This window comes from Musca domestica, unplaced genomic scaffold (genome assembly GCF_030504385.1).
Source record: "Musca domestica strain aabys unplaced genomic scaffold, Musca_domestica.polishedcontigs.V.1.1 15, whole genome shotgun sequence".
Classification (NCBI taxonomy): Eukaryota; Metazoa; Arthropoda; class Insecta; order Diptera; family Muscidae; genus Musca; species Musca domestica.
In genome coordinates this window covers 10,353,236-10,368,047 of record NW_026712207.1, presented here as the reverse complement: position 1 = coordinate 10,368,047, position 14,812 = coordinate 10,353,236, and the positions used below count along the sequence as shown (strand labels likewise).

Sequence of the window (14,812 nt, the reverse complement as noted above, 5' to 3'; positions counted from 1 at the left end):
CTAGAGAGGGTATATATCATTTGATACAGCCAAAACGTGCCTCATCGAAATAACAGTTTTAGACCCTAAGTCTTTTTGGACCAAATCCGTTTCAGGACTTTTCGAGTCGATCTAGCGAAGTCCGTCCGTCCGTCTGTCTGGCTGGTGCGCCACCCTCAAAGGGAGTATCCGATTTAGTCCAAACTAGGTACATCGTAATATTATCAAACTTAGATCGAGTTCGCATTGGATATATATTGGTCCACTCCTTCTGGTACCTCCCCCACAAAGGGTCAAAATTTTGAATATACATGAAAATCATAGAACGAGAAATTAAAATCCGATTCCATTCAGACTTGGTACATCTCAATATTTCTATCGACTCAGGGTCTGTTGTGAATATAATAGAGATCGGGCCATTTCCTCCCTCACAGGCGTTAAAGTTTTGAATAACAAAAACGATCATAAAATCCGAAAAAAGCATCCGGTTCTTTTCAAATTACACAAATCACAATATTTTTATTAACCCAAGGTCTGGTGTAAAGATGAGACAAAACGGTCCATTCATTCTGGTACTTCCCTTACAACGGATCCAAGTTTTGAATAACCAAAACGAGCATAAAATCCGAAATCAGCATCCGGTTCTCTTCATAATTCACTCATCTCATTATTTCTGCTAATATAAGATCTCCTGTGAAGATGGGATACATTGGTTCACAGCTTCTGGCACCTCCCCCATAAATGGTCAAAATTTTGAATATTCTTGAAGCTCATAAAACTCAAATTCAACATCAGATGCCATTCAAACTCACACACACATCTCAATATTTCCATCAACACAAAATATGATACAAAGATGGTAGATATCGGACCATTTCTTCTGGTACCTCTTCATATGGTGTTAGCGATTTTGAAAAAAAAAACTCAAAAAAATAAGCATCCAACTCTCTTCATATTTCAAACTACCACAGCCTATGACAAAATTTTTTGTGTGCAGGTCCAAGTCTTCGTATAGCCCCCATATAACGGTACCTTAATACCGATATTCGGTATTTTGATGATTTCAGCAACATTATTCTTCGGCATCGTTTCCAATTTCGTACTGGAAGATATCAATGGGTACTATAGCCTATGGCAAACATTTTTTTGTATGCAGGTTCAGATCTTCGTATAGCCCCCATATAACGGTATCTCCCGATATTCGGTATTTCCATGATTTTAGCGACATTATTTACCGGAATTATTTCGAATTTCGTATTTGAAGTTCGTAAAGGATACTACAGCTTATGACAACAATTTTTATATGCATCTTCGTATAGCCCCCATATAGCGGTACCTGCCGATAGTCGGTATTTTGACGACTTAAGCAACATTACTCACCGAAATCGTTTCAAATTGCGTATTGAAAGATCTTAAAGGGTACAACAACTTATGGCAAAAAAAAATATATGCAGGTACACATCTTCCCTGCATATGACAGTACCCCCCGATACTCCGTATTTTCATGATTTTTGCGACTTTATTCACCGTAATTGTAACAAATTTCGTATTTGAAGTTCGTAATGGGTACTACAGGCTATGACAAACAATCTCGTCTTCGTATAGTCGCCATATGACGGTTTTCATTTTTCAATTTCGAAATTTTTCAATTTCCTTTGAAATAATGGAGGGTATTAAAAGTTCGACCCGGCGCGGAACTTACCTGCTTATTTACTTGTTAACTTGTTTTTTTTTTCGGAATATTGATGTAACAATTACTTGGCATACAACGGAAATAGATATTTTTTTTCTTTATTGACCTGTAGTAGAATTTGATGTAGAATATTTTTGTTTTTGACGTCGTTTTTTTAAAGTGATGATTTGATATAAATATTTCCTCAAACTCACAAAATGTACAGCTTTAACCCTAAAATGTTTCTTCTAATATATATGAATTCCTTACATTTAGCTAAAATTTAGACTCCTTTGTTGTCTCGCTCGAGGGTTAAAAAATATTCCTCGTAATTATATCAGCAATACTGCCGAAGACACTATATACCTAAACTGCATGAATTTCGTGGAATCTTGAACTTCGAGTAGTAGTCAATTGCCGGTTTATTGACGAGTGTTGTTTTAGACTTACAGTAACAAACCTCTTTGAGGTTGAAATAATATGCCACAATCTGCAGTGATATCCAACATACCGACGTATGAAACCAACTAGTCTCCGTGGGTAAGCTCAGACATGTTGAACATCTCATTTCCACATCTCCTTTGTGAGGTTAATGACCTCACTACTTATACGCTCTGTGTGACCAAATGCTCTTTATCTGAAACCCTCATTTATTTCAAGCCCATAAAATTCGCAAGTTTCAAAAAATATTAATCCTAACAACACATTTTGAACTTTTCTTGCTTTCCATAAAAATTTCCTTTGAACTTCGGTCACATTTCACTTCATCAAATTTTGTCGCCTACACATATTATCCGATGTGGTGTCTATCACACGCACATTTGCAATGCCGGTCGCCGAAAACAATCCAATTAATTTCTGTGTGCCTCTTTTTGTGTGTTTCGTGTGTTTGTTTGTGTGTGTGTGACAAGAAAAAAAAGGTTTTATGTTACGTCAGCAGCTGGAAAAATAAATCCTTTGATATTTCTTTATTGGTGGCAGTTTCTTGGAAATCAAATGGCCAAAAAGCAAGAAAACAGTTCCAGGAATTCTGTGTGAACCCAGAATTCTATGGTGCCGATGCTGATGATGACAACTGCTGTCCATCATATTGACAAAATTTTGCAATTACAGGGTGAGATGAAAAAACTGCAACCAACTTCAGACTGCTGTCATTTCTAAGCCACTCGTCCGACAGCTGTTAAAATTATTCCAGTGGCAGCTCATTACATTGTTTAGAAGTGTACAAAAGCATTTTGGTGAGAATTTTCCAGAAAAAAAGTTATTCGTGATGGAATTCAAGCGTGATAGTGTGATTTCTTTATATTCGGCTGGAAAACCACAAGTGGCTATCGTTAGAGCATGGCTCCAGCATTGAAATGTGAATAAATCTTTTGTGTCTCGTACCATCGCCCGTTACCGATTACGTATTACTGGCCCGACTTCAAGGAAGTGGACGGAAGAAAACAGCAACATCAGCAGAAATGATTCGAAAAGTAAAGAAGCGACTTGATCGAAACACGTGTCGCAGTGGCCGAAAAACGGCTCGTGAGCTAAACATATCGCAATATTCCATTCCGCAAATATTGAAAAATGAGCTGGGAATAAAGCCATTGAAATTCCAAAAAGTGCAAGAACTTACACCGCAACAGAAAGATCGTAGACTCAAAAGAGCTAAAGAGTTGCTTCGCTTGGCCGAGGCCGAAAGTGGTGAAGTGCCGAATTTGGTTTTCTCCGTCTCCGATGAGAAAACATTCGTTGTCCCGCAGGAGTTTGTAAACGAACAAAATGATCGTGTTTACTTGTCCAAGAGATCAGCTGAAAATGTGCACCTTCGGTTGGCCGCCAGAACTCAAGCGCCTGCCATGGTGATGGTGTTGGCCGCCATTACAGCTCGTGGCCATTCTCCACTCGTAATTATCGACCGTGGCATCAGAATAAATGCCGAATATTATCGCGAAAATATTCTGGAGGGTGTATTAAAGCCCTTGGACATTCCAACAGGACTCAGCACCATCGCACTAAGCTCGCGCCACCCAAAAATGGTTACAAAATAAGGTTCCTCGCTTCATTTCCATAGCACAATGTGCACCAAAATCTCCGGATACCAATCCGCTGGACTATTGTGTCTGCAGTATTTCGGAAAGCAAGGTTGGCATCAAAAAATACCAAAGTGCCGATCAACTCAAGCAAGCTCTTAGCCGGGCCGGGAATGGGCCAAAATACCGCAGAGCAACATTCGGGCAGTTTGTGACGGTTTCATTGGCCGTTTGGAGGCCATAATTCGTGCCAAAGTTGACCAATTCGAACAAATCTAAACTTATTCTAAAATTTAATGCTATTTCCGACATTTTTTGCTTTCATTCAATAAAAGTTAAAAAAAAAATGTCAAAATTATGGCGTTTGACTTTGTTGCAGTTTTTTTGTATCTCACCCTGTACACACACACACGGAGATTTTTTTATCCTTTGTGTTATGTTTACTTCCGCTTGGAGAGAATGTCAATTAATCAATCTGTGTTATGATTGAATCGAAACTATTCGACATTGTCTCGTTCGGATAACAGATGTATGGCGCCTAACCGATATGAAATCACGTATTACTTTGGAGCATATTTTGTGTGCCACTATTTGTGAAACTATTGTTATTTTTGTATAGCCATGTACCAAATGTCATTATGTCACGAATTTCCGTTTCCTAATGTGCCTGGAAATATTATTTAATGAAATTAAGGTATTGCGAAAGCAAATTATGTGCGTAGAAGCCAATCTCTGGGCAGTTGGTCTAATATTTATTCCCCACACCACGATGTTATACAGGGTATTATGTCTTAGCTCATGTAGCATGCAAAATGAGAGGGGAAAACCCAAGCTTTTCTTTCAATTAAGTCGAATTATGAAGGTCTCCGTCTGTTTATGTATTTTTGTGAAAAAAGTATATCTCACATTTATTGTCCAATTGAGATACAATTTTGAGATAATTCGAACAATAGATTAATTTTGGCTGAAAATTTATATTTTCCTCATGGAAAGAAAATTTTCCGACAGATGATGTTTAATATAAATATAAAGCACAGGGTCCTTATATTTGCAAAGGGGAATTAAAAAGTCTGCTTAACCTAAATAAACCAAATCGATTGGAAAATATGGCCAAGACCCTTTCAAGAATTTAAATCAGGAGGCATCACTATATAAGGGACGTACCAAAAGCTGGGCCTGTCTTCATATTTTTGTTGTAAAAAATGCTAATAATAAAAAAAACAGTAAAGAAAGTCCTAAAGTCGGGCGGGGCCGACTTTTTGATACCCTACACCACTTTGCTAATTTAGTAGAGCTCCACATAACAATTAAAAGTTTTTATGGGAGAATTGAATCATACATGCTATGATTATAATTATAATTTAAAGTTTAAAGGACTAAATATGCCGAACCATTTGTATCTTTTAAATTCGGACTTGTATTGCCCATTTGGTGCACAATTAATTTAAAATCGGATAAATATATATATGGGAGCTATATTCAAATCTAAACCGATCTCGATAAAATTTGGCAAAGATATTTCTGAGCTGTATTTGATATATTTCCCTGAATATCGTTGTTATCGTTGTTATTACGGCTGCGGAGGACAAAAATAACAAATCGGATGAACAATATAAATGGGAGCTATAGCTATATCTGCACCGATCTTCACTAAATTTGACATACTTGCTTCTAAACTTAATTCGGTCGTAAGTGCCAAATTCCATCCCATTTAGACAAATATTAGACGTTTGGTGCACAATAAAAGGCAACTCGGACGAAATTATATATATGGGAGCTATAACTATATCTGAACCGATTTCGATCAAATTTAGCATACTTATTTTCAGGCCTAATTTGGTTGTATGTGCAAAATTCCATATTATTCGGGCTGATATTACACGTGTGGTGCACAATAAAAGGTAAATCGGACGAAGATATATATGGGAGCTATATCTAAATTTTGACCGATTATCTCCAATTTCAATAGAGTTCGTCCTTGGGCCAACCAAATGATTTGTGCAAAATTTCATCTCAATCGGATAATAAATGCGACCTGTACTTTGTTTACAAAAATATATGGACACACGGACGGACGAACATGCATAAATCAATTGAGAATGTGATTCTAGGCAGATCATCAAAAGAAACTATAGACACATAGTCTCGTCTCGTTTCCTTTTGCCTCTTACAAACAAATGCACAAAGACATAATACCCTGACCACCTTGTGGTGTAGGGTATAAATAGTAATAATCACAGGTTAAATAGTATCAGCCGATTTTTGCCGACAGATGAATATCCTCAACTATTGTCGATTAAACATATTTTGGCTCCGCATTTATTATTGATCATGTTGAGCATTTAGGGGGGAGATTCCCAAGGAGTTGGCCAATATTGTCAAACTCTTCTCCGATTTATGTCTGCCATAATTATTACAACGTGCCATATTTGGACAATATCACTTGATATGAGATATAGAGTGAGAGCATCAAAGTTTAGAATAAGTTTAGATTTGTTCGAATTGGTTACCTTGGTCATGAATTATCGCCTTCAAACGGCCAATGAAATTCGGCATTTTTTCTGATTCCACGGTCGAATAAAACAAGCAGAGACCAACCATCGGCTGTTATGACGGCCCACACCATCACCATGGCCAGCGCTTGAGTTCTGGTGGCCAACCGAAGGTGCACATTTTCAGCTGACCTCTTTGGCAAGTAAACTCGATCATTTTGTTTGTTTACAAACTGCTGGACAACGAATGTTTTCTCATCGGAGACGGAGAAAACCAAACTCGGCAGTTCGCCACTTTCGGCCAAGCGAAGCAACTCTTTAGCTCTTTCGAGTCTAGTTTTTTCTGTTGCGGTGTAAGTTCTTGCTCTGTTTGGAATTTCAATGGTTTTACGCCGAGCTCGTTTTTCAAAATTTGCCGAATTGAATATTGCGATATATTCGGCTCACAAGCTATTTTTCGTCCACTGGGACGCGGGTTTCGATCAAGTCTTCTTAGTTTTCGAACCATTACTGCTGATGTTGCTGTTTTCTTCCGTCCACTTCCTTGACGTCCACGTCAGGCTACGCTACCAGTATCACGTAATCGGTAACGAGCGATGGTACGATACACAAAAGATTTATTCACATTTAAATGCTGGAGTGCTCTAACGATAGCCACAGATGGTTCTCCAGCCAAATATAAAGAAATCACACTATCACGCTTGAATTCCATCACGAATAACTATTTTCTGGGAAATTCTCACCAAAATCCTTTTGTACGCTTGTAAACAATATAATGAGCTGTCACTGGAAAAAATTTAACAGCTGTCGGACGAGTGGCTTAAAAATGACATCAGTCTGAATTTGTTTGCAGTTTTTTTCATCTCAGCCACAAATGGTCCCAATTTCAATAATTTTGTCACAACATGCGAAATAAGTCAGCCATTCTTTACAACTTGATATATCTTAATACTTCTCTCAATCGGAAATCTGAGATGAATATGGAAATTGTGTTTTTTTGCAAAAAATTGCGTAGAAATGTTCGATTCTCTTGTAATTTTGATCATACCAATATTTTTTATCTGTATTGGACGAAGTATTAAAATGGAATGCTTCGGTCGACTATATCTGGTACATCACCCAGATTTTAACATTTTCTGAAAATTATCAAATATTTCATATAAAGTGAAGGCAGTAGTCGATATAGTTCAAATCTGACACGTCGCAATATTTGTATAATATTTATTTGGGTCCGATATGAAGTGGCCCCTAAAGGGTCAACAGTAGAAGGTTAACAATTTAAATAATCGCAACAGAAGTCTAAATATATTAAAATAATCGAAAATTGGCTGAGGGTATACATCTGTCGGCTAAACCGACTGATACTTTTTAACTTGTTTGTTTTTAAAGTTGAAGTCTCTATTCATAACCACAAGTTTTCAATATAATTTGACCAAAAAAAAAAAAAAAAAAAAAAAAAAACAATCTTCCATTTGCCAGACTTGTGACCTAGTTTTAAATTACAATGGAATTATTTTCAACTAAATAAAACATTTTCAATTTCCTTAATTTCCATGAATTTTAATATTCACTAACTTTAAAATATTTATGTGTGCGTGTTTGTGTCTGTTTTGTGTGGAATATTGAAATATTTTTTTCATTGCGTGTAAGTTCCATTACTTTTTCCATCAGATATTGAAAATTCGATTGAACAGGAAGGAAAATGGAAATTCTATGATAAAATATCGCAACGTTGGAAAATTGTAAAATCTTGGTACACATTCATAAATTTAAATGAATACTCATATAGGAATGCCAATAGAGATTATTCGTGGAGATTAATTATATGGCTATGGGGGGTTACATAAGGCATATCTGGCTGGCTGATAACGACCACCATGACTCTTAAAGAATGTATCCGAATAGCACCCAATATTTTCACATTATAATAGAGCAAGAGTCAAGATATAATATATCGGTTCATTGCTTCTGGAACCTCCTCCACAGGTCCTTTTTTTCGGAACTAACCACAAAAAATCAAAATTGTCATGAAGTGATATAATGCAGTAAATAATGTAATTCATTTTCGTTAACTGCTCCACAAGGGCCTACATTTTGGAAAATACTGAATCTCATATGAGGGCATAGGAAAACTATTTCCAGCTTAATGGCCTTTATATTAAGAAAAATTCAAAATCTTCCTGTACAAAAGAAGGAATATTCTGGAATGTGTTTGTTAGGGCCTCCTTGGAAAAAGTAAATTTTGCTGAAGACATTAAGCAAAAATCGTAATATTTTTCAAGGTCTTCCTGGACGTCATAAAATCGTGCATTTTTAAACATATTTTTGAGGATCTCCAATAAAAAAATGAATAAATCGTGAATTTTTTTAATGAATTCTGGGACAAACATTTCCTGGACAAACCTCTTACATTTTTGTAATGATATTTTGAAATGCTCGCTGATTAAACATAGATTTCCCAAAGGAAATTTTTAGGGGACTCCACACCAAGAATTTTTAATATTGTAAACAATATTTTTAAAAATCTGCCGATCAAAAATTGTGAGATTTTTTTAGATTTAGGTGTTTTAAACACTTTCCGATCAGAAAGAAAAACTTTAAGAAGAACACATTGACAAAAAAACTAGGGTGTTAAGATTAGTTCTTGATTAATGGATTAATTCCTCCTTTTTTTAGAAATTTTTTAAAGAACTCCTGATTGAGGAAATTTGTTGAAGGATATTTTTTTGATATTTCAGAATATGTTTAAAAGTACCTCCTGGGCGAAAATAGCGAATTTTTAAGAATTGTTATAAAGGAATTTCCGAGAAATATTCATGATTTAAAGAATACAAGGTGAGATAAAAAAACTGCAAAAAAAGTCAAACGCCATAATTTTTACATTTTTTTTAATTCATTGAGTGAAAGCAAAAAATGTCGGAAGTAGCATCAAATTTTAGAAAAAGTTTAGATTTGTTCAAATTGGTCACCTTTGCACGAATTATAGCCTTCAAACGGCCATAGAAACCCTCACACGCTGCCCGAATGTTGTTCGGTGGTATTTTGGCCATTAGCGCCGAAGCGCGACACATTGGGATTTTTTAATGCCAACCTTGCATTCCAAAATACTCCAAACACAATAGTCCAACGGATTGGTATCCGGAGATTTTGGTGACCATTGTGCGCTGGAAATGAAGCGAGGAACCTCATTTTGTAACCATTCATGGGTGGCGCATGGTGAGTCCTGTTGGAATGTCCAAGGTCTGCGGCCAAAATGTTTGCGTGCCCAAGGCTTTAATACACCCTCCAGAATATTTTCGCGATAATATTCGGCATTTATTCGGATGCCACGGTCGATTAATACGAACGGACAGCGACCTTCGGCTGTTATGGTGGCCCACACCATCACCATGGCCGGCGCTTGAGTTCTGGTGGCCAACCGAATGTGCACATTTTCAGCTGGCCTCTTTGTTATGTAAACACGATCACTTTATTTGTTTACAAACTGCTGGACAACGATTGTTTTCTCATCGGAGACGGAGAAAACCAAATTCAGCAGTTTACGACTTTCGCGAAGCGAAGCAACTCTTTATTTCTTTTGAGTCTATTTACTTTCTGTTGAGGTGTAAGTTCTTGCACTTTTTCGAATTTCAATGGCTTTACCCCGAGATCATTTTTCAATATTTGCCTAATGGGATATTGCGATATGTTCAGCTCACGAGCCATTTTTCGGCCACTGCGACGTGGGTTTACTTTTCGAACCACTTCTGCTGATGTTGCTGTTGTCTTCCGTCCACTTCCTTGACGTACGAGACACAAAAGATATATTCACATTTAAATGCTGGAGTGCTCCAACGACCAATTGTGGTATAGAAATTACACCATCACGCTTGAATTCCATCACGAATAACTTTTTTTCTGAAAAATTCTCACCAAAATGCATTTGTACGTTTGTAAACAAAATAATGAGCTGTCACTGGAATAATTTTAACAGCTGTCGGACGAGTGGCTTAGAAATTACAGCAGTCTGAAGTTGGTTACAGTTTTTTAATCTCACCCTGTATTTTTAATTTTTTGTTCAAGGATGTCCTTAGAAACGTGGATTTATTTTATGAATTTTTAAAGATTTCCCTGCTATACATAGTTCGTAGATTCATTTAAAATATTACTATGAGGCCTTCGTCGATTTTTAAGCAAATTTTTAGTAACAAAAAATTAACCATAATTCTAATATTTAACAGCCAAAAATGATTTTAGTCCGTTAAAAAAGTCTAGATTGAAATAAAAATATTTTACTGGATATCCTGTCAAAAATTCATTTATGAAGAATTTTTCAAAGACATCACGCCTAAAATCCAAAATTAATCGAACATTTCTAAAAGGACTTCTGATAAAAAAAATCGTGTGTTTTATGGTATTCGAGAACTTCCTGGAAAAAAAGATTTCAAGGATTCCAAGATATCCTGGGAAAAAAGATTTGTAAGGACTTCTCCCACATTTATTCAAATTGCATGTCTTTTTTAATACTTTTTAAAGAGATTATTAAAAAAATTAAAGTTTAAAATTTTTAATATTTCATAAAAAATTTCCATATTTCATAAAAATATTTCATATTTTTTCAAGGATATCGATGTTAAAAATCATATGTATTGTTAAGAATATTTGGAACTTTTATTTTCAAAAAACATAAAATAAACATAGCATAAAATCGTATATGAAATTCCAAAATAAGATCACCCTTTGCGATTTCTAAAATTTCCTCCATCGATTTCCCCCCTTCCCATAACACCACATGTTTTTCATTACTTAAAAGCAATTGAATGACACATTTTCATGAAGGAAATGTTTTATCCTGAATATTTTGAAAACATTTATTAAATTTATCGACATGATTATTAATGATTTATGACTGATTGTGTATCGTCTGTGTTTGTGTTTTTTTAGGTGTGCGTGTTCGGCGTTTTCCCTCATCAGCCATTCTCCGCTATTAGGACACTATTGACAGGTAAGAAAAGAAAAAATAAAATTAATATCATTCTCCGCATTATTAATGACCGTTAATGCTGATGAAAAAATAGATTTTTTTTTGAAAAATGATATTATGTCACTGAAAAGACAAACAAAAAAGATACACATGGGTATTGTTTATTTAGTGGTATTTGATTAATAATAGACTTATTATTTTGTGTGAGCTTTGCTTTAAGCCACACATTATTTATATAAAAATTCAATATTCAATATCATCATTAGCCTATAAACATGGAGTTTGTTTGGCATCTGTATTTGTTATTTCAAAGGAAGTGGAAAACATAAAAATGTTTTAATTTTGAGATTTATTCTGCCCAAAACCAATTTTATCGCCTCTGATCAGCAAACTAATTTATAATGGAATTTACAAAGGATTTTATAGTTAAAATAACTATCTAAATTTTCAATTTTTTATATCAATAAATTTACACTAGCTTACTCTTGACTCCACCAATTTTTGCTCGGTCCACTGTTACCGAGCTGAGATAAAAAAACTGCAACAAAGTCAAACACCGTAATTTCTACATTTTTTTTTTTTTAATTATTGAATGAAAGCAAAAATTTCGGAAATAGCATCAAATTTTAGATTTCTTCGAGACTAGCTGGCCTCCAGCTAGTCTCTATAGACGAGCTGGCCTCCAGCTCCACTTCCTTTAAATAATAAAATAATTTTGCTTGCTGGCCTCCAGCTCGTCTATAGAGACTAGCTGTTCTCCAGCTCGTCTATAGAGACTAGCTGTTCTCCAGCTCGTCTATAGAGACTAGCTGTTCTCCAGCTCGTCTATAGAGACTAGCTGTTCTCCAGCTCGTCTATAGAGACTAGCTGTCCTCCAGCTCGTCTATAGAGACTAGCTGTTCTCCAGCTCGTCTATAGAGACTAGCTGTCCTCCAGCTCGTCTATAGAGACTAGCTGTCCTCCAGCTCGTCTATAGAGACTAGCTGTCCTCCAGCTCGTCTATAGAGACTAGCTGTCCTCCAGCTCGTCTATAGAGACTAGCTGTCCTCCAGCTCGTCTATAGAGACTAGCTGGCCTCCAGCTTGTCTATAGAGATGAGCTGGCCTCCAGCTCCACTTCCTTTAAATAATAAAATAATTTTGCTAGCTGGCCTCCAGCTTGTCTATAGAGACTAGCTGGCCTCCAGCTTGTCTATAGAGACTAGCTGTTCTCCAGCTCGTCTATAGAGACTAGCTGTTCTCCAGCTCGTCTATAGAGACTAGCTGTTCTCCAGCTCGTCTATAGAGACTAGCTGTTCTCCAGCTCGTCTATAGAGACTAGCTGTCCTCCAGCTCGTCTATAGAGACTAGCTGTTCTCCAGCTCGTCTATAGAGACTAGCTGTCCTCCAGCTCGTCTATAGAGACTAGCTGTTCTCCAGCTCGTCTATAGAGACTAGCTGGCCTCCAGCTTGTCTATAGAGACTAGCTGTCCTCCAGCTCGTCTATAGAGACTAGCTGTTCTCCAGCTCGTCTATAGAGACTAGCTGTTCTCCAGCTCGTCTATAGAGACTAGCTGTCCTCCAGCTCGTCTATAGAGACTAGCTGTTCTCCAGCTCGTCTATAGAGACTAGCTGTCCTCCAGCTCGTCTATAGAGACTAGCTGTCCTCCAGCTCGTCTATAGAGACTAGCTGTCCTCCAGCTCGTCTATAGAGACTAGCTGTCCTCCAGCTCGTCTATAGAGACTAGCTGTCCTCCAGCTCGTCTATAGAGACTAGCTGTCCTCCAGCTCGTCTATAGAGACTAGCTGGCCTCCAGCTTGTCTATAGAGATGAGCTGGCCTCCAGCTCCACTTCCTTTAAATAATAAAATAATTTTGCTTGCTGGCCTCCAGCTCGTCTATAGAGACTAGCTGTTCTCCAGCTCGTCTATAGAGACTAGCTGTTCTCCAGCTCGTCTATAGAGACTAGCTGTTCTCCAGCTCGTCTATAGAGACTAGCTGTCCTCCAGCTCGTCTATAGAGACTAGCTGTTCTCCAGCTCGTCTATAGAGACTAGCTGTCCTCCAGCTCGTCTATAGAGACTAGCTGTCCTCCAGCTCGTCTATAGAGACTAGCTGTCCTCCAGCTCGTCTATAGAGACTAGCTGTCCTCCAGCTCGTCTATAGAGACTAGCTGGCCTCCAGCTTGTCTATAGAGATGAGCTGGCCTCCAGCTCCACTTCCTTTAAATAATAAAATAATTTTGCTAGCTGGCCTCCAGCTTGTCTATAGAGACTAGCTGGCCTCCAGCTTGTCTATAGAGACTAGCTGGCCTCCAGCTTGTCTATAGAGACTAGCTGGCCTCCAGCTTGTCTATAGAGACTAGCTGGCCTCCAGCTTGTCTATAGAGACTAGCTGGCCTCCAGCTTGTCTATAGAGACTAGCTGGCCTCCAGCTTGTCTATAGAGACTAGCTGGCATCCAGCTTGTCTATAGAGACTAGCTGGCCTCCAGCTTGTCTATAGAGACTAGCTGGCCTCCAGCTTGTCTATAGAGACTAGCTGGCCTCCAGCTTGTCTATAGAGACTAGCTGGCCTCCAGCTTGTCTATAGAGACTAGCTGGCCTCCAGCGTGTCTATAGAGACTAGCTGGCCTCCAGCGTGTCTATAGAGACCAGCTGGCTTCTAGCTCGCCTATAGAGACCAGCTGTCCTCCAGCTCGTACATAGCGACCAGCTAGCCTCCAGCTCCCTTATAGCGACCAGCTGGCCTCTGTCTCCTCTATAACAACCAGCTGGCCTCCAGCTCGTCTATAGCAACCAGCTGGCCTCCAACTCGTCTATAGAGACCAATTGGTCTCCAGGGAGTCTAAAGAGACGGTCAGGCCTCCAGGGAGTGTATAGAGACGATCTGGCTTCTAGCTTGTCTATATAAACTCCCTGTCCTCCAGGGAGTTTATATAGACTAAGTTGGCAAAGGGGGAAATTACAGAGATGAAATCCTGAAATTTAAAATTAAGGTCACTGTTGGTATTTGAGTTTGAGATATGGAAATTATTTTGAAAATGGCTACTATAATTGTTTGAAAAGTACCAAATATTAGGTGAAGGGATAGGGTTGGAATCCTAAAATTTGGGTATAAAGTGAAGGGATAGGGCTGTAATCCTGAAATCTAATATTGAGGTCACTATTCATCTTTTGGGCTTACATATGGAGACGTTGAAATAGTTTTGGACCGAAAAATGGTATTTTGAAGACTTTTTTTGAGTAAAAGGCAAACATTTTCCTATTATTCTTTCCGAGCAAAGAAAATGATTTGAATAATATAAAAAACCTTGAGAGTCTGAAAATTAAGAACATTGTACGATATGTTGATAAAAACTTTAGTCAAACTGAACGAATTATGCATTTTGAGTACTAAAAATGCGAAACACGAGGTGGACTTTTCGCTGACGAAAATCCCGTCCCATCCGAGCCCGTTAAACCATTCAAAATTTGAAACTTCCAGCTGTTACAATACCCTAATAAAATATTTGTATTATTTTAATAATTGTAGTACTTTTTGTAACTTAAAGTAGGATCTGAAAAAAAAACGTTTTATATTAACATCCTAAAACAGGAGTGACGAGGGTCAAAATATCTTAGCTGTCGCTAGATAACCCCGTTGTATAATATCGAGTCATATTAGTACTTTTCGTACCTTTCAAGTACGATATTTAAAATATATCTCCTCGA

General features: G+C 37.5%; 1 long non-coding RNA gene across 1 annotated transcript in view; it reads left to right on the top strand.

Annotated features, from left to right (window-relative positions):
* LOC131801238 (uncharacterized) overlaps positions 1–14,812 on the top strand; it is a 135,573-nt gene that overhangs the window by 66,099 nt on the left and 54,662 nt on the right. Inside the window, exon 2 of the long non-coding RNA XR_009341749.1 lies at positions 11,085–11,145. This is a non-coding gene — a long non-coding RNA (uncharacterized LOC131801238). The remainder of the gene's footprint in view (positions 1–11,084; positions 11,146–14,812) is intronic.